The sequence below is a fragment of the Lolium rigidum genome, chromosome 1 (assembly GCF_022539505.1).
Source record: "Lolium rigidum isolate FL_2022 chromosome 1, APGP_CSIRO_Lrig_0.1, whole genome shotgun sequence".
NCBI classification, from domain to species: Eukaryota; Viridiplantae; Streptophyta; class Magnoliopsida; order Poales; family Poaceae; genus Lolium; species Lolium rigidum.
In genome coordinates this window covers 317,732,927-317,740,964 of record NC_061508.1, presented here as the reverse complement: position 1 = coordinate 317,740,964, position 8,038 = coordinate 317,732,927, and the positions used below count along the sequence as shown (strand labels likewise).

The 8,038-nt window shown below is 45.6% G+C and overlaps 1 long non-coding RNA gene across 1 annotated transcript; it reads right to left on the bottom strand.

Moving 5' to 3' along the window:
* Positions 1–2,177: 2,177 nt before the first annotated feature.
* Positions 2,178–4,168, bottom strand: LOC124684228. The gene is made up of 4 exons (XR_006996955.1): positions 4,077–4,168; positions 3,912–3,967; positions 2,565–2,606; positions 2,178–2,465 (listed from the first exon to the last, which is right to left on the bottom strand). It is a non-coding gene; the product is annotated as an uncharacterized LOC124684228 (long non-coding RNA).
* Between the last annotated feature and the right edge of the window lie 3,870 nt (positions 4,169–8,038).

Sequence of the window (8,038 nt, the reverse complement as noted above, 5' to 3'; positions counted from 1 at the left end):
CCACCACAGCTCGGCAAAACTTGTACATGCACTCAATGGCGGTGAGACTCACTCATGCGAAGGTAGTCGTCCCGTGTATCGGCAGGTGCTCCGTATGCAAGCATCCTCATGGCGGCGGTGCACTTCGAATGGACGAGAACCCGAGAACGCCTACGGCGTCGAGCTTGAGCTTGAAGTAGGGGTCGAACTCTCGAACGCCGTGGAGGATATTCATGAACGGGCCCTTGCTCATCCTGTACCGGCGCCGAAAATTGTCGGCATGTGTTGCCCCGTCGGCGAAGTAGTCGTTGTGCAGCATGGCATGCCCCTCCAGCGGCGGCGGTGGGGTGGGAGGCGCGGGAAGGAAGGAGCGACGAGAAAAGAGGCGCGAACCAACGGTTTATGCAAATAGTCGCCGACATGTGGGAGCCCGCCTCGCTTTTCGTTGTGTCCGGCGTCCCCGGTGCGTCCCCTGTGGGACGGGGACGGGCTCGGGGCGCCGGACACCGTATCGAGCCGCGCCGGACAAAACAGGGCTTTGGGGGACGCGGCTGAAACGCTTTTTTTGTCCGGCGCGCCCCAAATCGCTTTGGGGGACGCTTTGGGGGACGCGACTGGAGATGCTCTAAGACATGCACAAATTCAGGCGCACCGTCCGGCCACACGGCTGGGGATTGATGGCCTAATTTGCACCATATGTTGCTAATGCGTCCGCAACATATCACAAGCCCTTGGGCGATACTTAATTGAAAAGCTAGGAAAGCTCGGACAGGGTGTTTCTGCACCCGGGTGCATATGCACCCTTTATTTGAAATGCATATTAAACATATTTCCAAATGTTAAAAAAATAAAAATAAAAATTTATCGTGTATACCTTGACATGTTACGTGTTCACAAAGTTGTTTCAGCAAAACTGATATGTTTTGTGCCCTGTACTAAAAAGACAAATATTTGGTGTTAAAATAGTCTATTTCTCGAGGCATTATTTGTCTTTTTTACACAGGGTACAAAAATTGTTAGTTTTACGTGAAACTTTACATGTACACATAGAACATGTCCCTCTACATGCTAAATTTTTTTCCTAATTTTTTTTTACTTTTTGAAATATGTTTTATACATACCAGGTGCATATGCACCCATGATCAGTTTTGGTTTTCCGGGAAAGCTCAGGCTAGTCTGAAACTTAATTTCTCAGAAGAGATGACCATTAACAGATAGGTCATGAGCATTAGCCCTGATGGCTTCAACCAGCTTTTGGGAATCGGTCTCCACTTGACTTTTTTTATACCCCCATGAACTTGACCAATGTAGGCCAGCAAGACATGCAGCAGGTTCAGCTTGAAGGGCGCCATGCACATCGCGAGGAATCGGTCTCCACTTGACTTTTTTTATACCCATTGCTTCACCGTTACCATTTCGCAGAATAAAGCCCCCGGCCCCCCTTTCGATTGACTGGACAGAAACTGCATCGATCTCAATATTTATTTTGAGCTGCATCAATATCAATATTTCGACTGACAAGAGGTCAGGCACAAACAAATATTTGGTTGATTCACTTGCTCCCTTGTGCAGAACTGTTCAAAATCATCATCAGTTCTAGTGATCAGTCAAAGCAAGTTCACCTGGGTGTTTGTTGCCCTTTTCTAGGGCAAGTGTGCAACTATCTTGTTCCTGTCCTGTGTTGCCCTTTTCTCCTGCAACTATCTTGTTGATGTCCTTCCATTCCCATTCACAACTTCAGAGACCTTCTAAACTTTAGAACTGAAATTAGATCTTTAGGTCCACTGCATTCTACTAGGTTTTTACTAATCTTTTCTGAACAAAGCTTCACCACAACGGTTTGACAGTTTTGCATAACAGAAACGCTCATCTCCATTCAGGCTCCCCAGTTCTGCAAACTAATCATACATCAATACATCATTCACTCTCCCGTTCTGCAGCAAATCTGAATTCCAGATGCTCCGAAATTCAAGATGGCTGTTCAAGAAACGTCCTACAGCTATACAAGTAGAAGAATAGGGAGCCAACAGATAAAAATCACATGCCAAAGGAAAAAAAAAAAGACTTAAATGATGACCAGTAGGAACAAACAATATCAGCAACCAATTAAAAAGGTGGAAGCAGGCAATGAAAATGAAGCAGAACTGGAACAAAGAATCACCAGAGAAACAGAGCACCAAGATGTACACATTGGAAGCTTTCAGTCACAAATCACGTCATATTATTAGCTAGGGAACCATCTGTACCATGGCTAAGCAGAAGAGGCTGAGACACAATAGGTTCCAGCAACCCAACTGCGACAATGAAGCTTAAAGCTCAGATACACTTGAAAGACAGTTTGTTACAACCACAGATAGTGAAGCGCAACACAGATAGATAGATGGTTTATCATTTTCTAGGCAGACTCATTTCTTCCCACTCTTCTTGAGGCCGGATCCTCCCAGTGCACCCTTCTGGCCTGCCTTTGCCTTCAGCTCCTTCAGTGCCTGGTTGTCAAGAAAAAACAATATAGTCCATGTCAGTAACAAGGGTCATAAAATAAGACGAGCAGTAGGGAAATGCTAGATAGCTGCTGTTGGTCTCACCTTTTGCTCATCTTTCTTCTTCTGGAGGTATGCCAGATCAGTCTGCAAACAAAGAGGAAGACAAAAGCCTCATAAGCATAGATGAACTACAACTGGTCAAGGAAGTAACAAGTGCTATCACTTATTGTTTATTATGGACGGATTTTCCAAATAAAAAGTACTGTTTTTAAGGGTGGTACAAAATTAAGAACGCATGCCTCTCCCCCTACCTTATAACACTAGGGGATACTTGCAAGTTGCAACTAATGTAGCTGTGTATTAAAAGAATGGTATTATGTCTGGAGTATCAAAAGCAAGACAACTAAAACAACCCAAGGCTCATCAAACTAAATGAATAGACTGCTATCTTGTACTGACCCAGTACAGTTGAGTTGTAGTGAACTAACCGCTGACTAGTTAGTGTCCAACATACAGAGAACAGTAATGGCGTAAAGAAAGAAATGACACAAGAATAAAGCTTATGCACCCCATGTTTTGCGGCAAATTCAACTTAACATATTCACCTCAGACAAGCCGAGGTACAACTAATTCAACAAGAAAACACAAGGATCATAAAACTAAATGAATAGACTGCTATCTTCTAGCTGACCCAGTACAGTTGAGTTGTAGTAAACTAACCGCTGACTAGTTAGTGTCCAACATACAGAGAACAGTAATGGCATAAAGAAAGAAACAAGACCAGAATAAATCTATGCACCCCAGGTTTTGATGCAAATTCAACTTAGCATATTCACCTCAGACAAGCCATGACTGCGCATTGTGTAGGCCACACACAAAATCAGAGAAACAACTTTGCCTTAGCTAGATTGATTTTAAGAAATACTCCCTCCTTTCAGATTAAATCGACGCAGGTGATACGGAGGAAGTGACTTACATATGTATGTATCTGGCATCGATTAAATGTGAACAAGTAAAATACGCCCACATAAAACATTGTTTGCTTGCAGACGCAACTACTTCGAATTTTCAAACACCACAAAGATCCAGCCGCCAGTTGACCCTCTCATCCAGCATAATCGACAGAACCGTTACCAATTCGGCGAATCCCCCCTCCTAGTAGGAACAAGCAAAGTGGTTCCACTCACCTAAGACGAATCATTCATGAACCCCTAAATTATTTTTAAAACAAACTTCTAACGCATCAGAACAGGTTCAGACACTCGGCAATTTCGCCAAATTCCTATCCCCCTGACGAATCGTCTACAGTAACCAACCAAACACTGACCGATCTAACGATACCGCCCGCCGGCGACCTGAACACCTCCAAACCTAGAACGAATTACATGGGCGGACCGCTAATCCGGGCTTCGAATCGGGGGCAGCGGCCAGATCAGAAGGACAGCGTACCTCGTCGTAGTCCTTCTCGGCGACCTTGGCCTGCTTCAGCGGCTTGGCCTTCCCTCCTGCGAAATCACCCCGAAAAAGAAACGAGACGTCAGAACCCGGCCGCGAGGATTCAAATCGATCGGCGGAAAGAACGCGCGAGGATCGATCGGGAGCGAGAGAACAGACCTTGCTTCGACATGGCTGACGGGGTCGGCGGTGCGGCGGAGGGCGGAGGGGAGAAACCCTAGCTGGAGCCGCGACGAGGAGGAGGAGGAGGGAAGGAGGGGAAAGTAGGCGAGAGGAAATGGAGGAGATGAGGGATTAATATGGGCAGGAGGAGTTGGTGGAAAATGGAATCTTGTCTTGTGGCCGTGAAAGTCCAGGCCGGGCCTGCGTTGGGTTCAGTAATGAGCTCTGTATTTCCTTTAGCTGGTGATTTTGGCCCAAATATCGACATCTCAAATGCTAAATAAAAACATATAAGTAAATTCCATGATAAATCTAATGATATCAATTTGGTATTGCGGATGCTAATGTGTTTTCCTAAAACGCAATTTCTATATCTCTGTCGACCTTGTTTCTAGCTTACAGCGAGGTCGCGCCGCCCGCCGCTTGATCAACATCGGACGACCCGCGCGTGTCGAGGCTGATACGAGTACGCGACCAATGTCAAGCGAGGGGAGATAGCGCCGTGGCCATCCATTTCTCCCCCAAATCCGCCCATCTTCGTCTCCGTCGCCAGAGATACGGGAGCGCTCGCCGCCGCCGCCATGCAGTTCATGGCGTTGACCTTCCACTTCCTTCCAGCCACCACCCCAACCCCTTCCTACGGCCGCTGCCTTGCCACGCGCGTTCGCGCCGCAGCCGTCTCCCCGTCTCCGACGATTCCGAGCCCAAGCTAAACAAGAGGCTTCGTTGGCCGTGATCTACGGCATCGGCATCAACGACGCTGACCTCCGCAAGCCGCGGGTAGGGTCTTCTCGGTCCAGCACGAAGGGAATACCTACTCCATCTCGCCGATGCCGTCTATGAAGGAGACGCGACGACGGCCACATCCACGCGACAACGGCTACATTTCTCGTGCCACCGGTTACATCCATGCGAAGCCGGTCACATCCTCGCGTCACCAGACACATCCTGGGCTGTCGTCTGCTACATCCCCCTTGCAAGGTGTGTGCGCTCTAACGCAGTAACATCCTCCTCAAATTTCTGCTTTAGATCTTAAGCTGGTGTGTAACATCCGGGTGATTTTAACAAGTGATATTTGTTTTGATTCCCGTCATCTCCACAACTTCACTGGATGTGTTTTGTCCGTGTGACATCGAGTGAAATACGAGGATGTTACTCGGGTTAGATCACACATACATCACAAGTAAATTATTGACATCTAAAATAGTGACATCTAGATTAGTGTAACATTTGGTTGGCTGTGTAAACATCTGGTAAATTAGTGACATCTACATAAGTGTGACATATAGATTAGTGTGACATCTAAATTAGTGGCTTGTTGTGTAACATCTGGTAAATTAGTGAGGATGTGTAACATCTGATAAATTAGTGACCGTCTAGATTATTGTGACACCTAGATCAGTGACATCTAAAATGTTTTACGCCTAACTTTACTTGTTACATCGCATGGGATTTTAAATGTTTTCAAATGTCACTAGTTTAGATGTCTCATGGGACTGAGATTTTAGATGTTTCTTCCCCCACAAATGTTATTTTCCATTGCAGGGGTGTAAAATTCTTTATGAAGACTTCTAGATGTTACATAATATAACATGCGAAGACTCCTAGATGTTACAATAATTTTTGTGGGAACAAATAATGTGATACCGGGATGCTTTTTAAAAAGGTTTCTAGATATTAAATACTATAACACACGTAAATGTGACACATGTCTCACATATAATGTCTGAGTAAAATTTCCTCGCCGAATCTTACATATTTTGCTTACATAATTATTCATTGGTGTAGCTCACTGTTTTCCCTTTTCATTGTTTCCATGTTGTTCTCCACGTGCATAAGTCAGAAATTCCCCATTTGGATGTGTATAGGAGACTGAATTTCCACCAGAAGTTCTAGCTCCATCTTGTTGTTGCCCAGCAGCATGACCAACAGTGTACCAGCTTCATGAGCATAGTTCCTGGAACCAAAATCTTCATCTGCGGACTCATTAAGCTGTCAAACCAATAACCGAAACCCCTTGGCGTCTCCAGGAAATATTCTGCATATGCACATCACATAGTTACTTTTTTTTGCATAAGTGCAATGTAACCAACAATTTTTATGACTATTTGAGCAGTATGCAACAGTTTTAGTGATATGTACTGTTATAATTTATAATATTCTTTTTTAAACCCGTGGGTTTATTTCTTCCTGATAATCAGGATCAAAATAGGAGCAAGTAATGGATAGCTGCAACCCAGGAATTATATCCGCAAGGTCAAACTATAACATCCAGCAGTTTCATAGGAATAAACTTGAAAAAAGAAAGAGATTTTGTGTTCATCCGAAGTCCGATATACCTCAATCTTCCCGAGCCAGACGAAGGCCTTGTCCACCTATTCCGTCTTCCAGCCGTTGATGATACCTCCTCTCTTCTCGATATCTTCTCGAACCTATAGTTGATCTGTAGCTCTGTTTTACTCCTATAGATAAGAACTCTTTGCTATTTTTTTAGCATGTGAATTTTCGGTCTAGTGCGGTGGTGAGATGCCGCTTTTTTGGCCAGAAAAGATGTAGCTTTTTTGGGTTGAGCACGGCAGCAAGATGTAGCTTATTTGGTCAGGCCAGACAAGATGCAGCTTTTTCGGTTGGGCGAGACGAGATGTAGCTTTTTTTGGACGAGATATAGCTTTTTCCGTTGGGCGAGGCGAGATGTAGCTTTTTTTGGACGCAATTTCTATATCTCTGTCGACCTTGTTTCTAGCTTACAGCGAGGTCGCGCCGCCCGCCGCTTGATCAACATCGGACGACCCGCGCGTGTCGAGGCTGATACGAGTACGCGACCAATGTCAAGCGAGGGGAGATAGCGCCGTGGCCAGCCATTTCTCCCCCGAATCCGCCCATCTTCGTCTCCGTCGCCAGAGATACGGGAGCGCTCGCCGCCGCCGCCATGCAGTTCATGGCGTTGACCTTCCACTTCCTTCCAGCCACCACCCCAACCCCTTCCTACGGCCGCTGCCTTGCCACGCGCGTTCGCGCCGCAGCCGTCTCCCCGTCTCCGACGATTCCGAGCCCAAGCTAAACAAGAGGCTTCGCTGGCCGTGATCTACGGCATCGGCATCAACGACGCTGACCTCCGCAAGCCGCGGGTAGGGTCTTCTCGGTCCAGCACGAAGGGAATACCTGCTCCATCTCGCCGATGCCGTCTATGAAGGAGACGCGACGACGGCCACATCCACGCGACAACGGCTACATTTCTCGTGCCACCGGTTACATCCATGCGAAGCCGGTCACATCCTCGCGTCACCAGACACATCCTGGGCTGTCGTCTGCTACATCCCCCTTGCAAGGTGTGTGCGCTCTAACGCAGTAACATCCTCCTCAAATTTCTGCTTTAGATCTTAACTGGTGTGTAACATCTGGGTGATTTTAACAAGTGATATTTGTTTTGATTCCCGTCATCTCCACAACTTCACTGGATGTGTTTTGTCTGTGTGACATCAGTGAAATACGAGGATGTTACTGGGTTAGATCACACATACATCACAAGTAAATTATTGACATCTAAAATAGTGACATCTAGATTAGTGTAACATTTGGTTGGCTGTGTAAACATCTGGTAAATTAGTGACATCTAGATAAGTGTGACATATAGATTAGTGTGACATCTAAATTAGTGGCTTGTTGTGTAACATCTGGTAAATTAGTGAGGATGTGTAACATCTGATAAATTAGTGACCGTCTAGATTATTGTGACACCTAGATCAGTGACATCTAAAATGTTTTACGCCTAACTTTACTTGTTACATCGCATGGGATTTTAAATGTTTTCAAATGTCACTAGTTTAGATGTCTCATGGGACTGAGATTTTAGATGTTTCTTCCCCCACAAATGTTATTTTCCATTGCAGGGGGTGTAAAATTCTTTATGAAGACTTCTAGATGTTACATAATATAACATGCGAAGACTCCTAGATGTT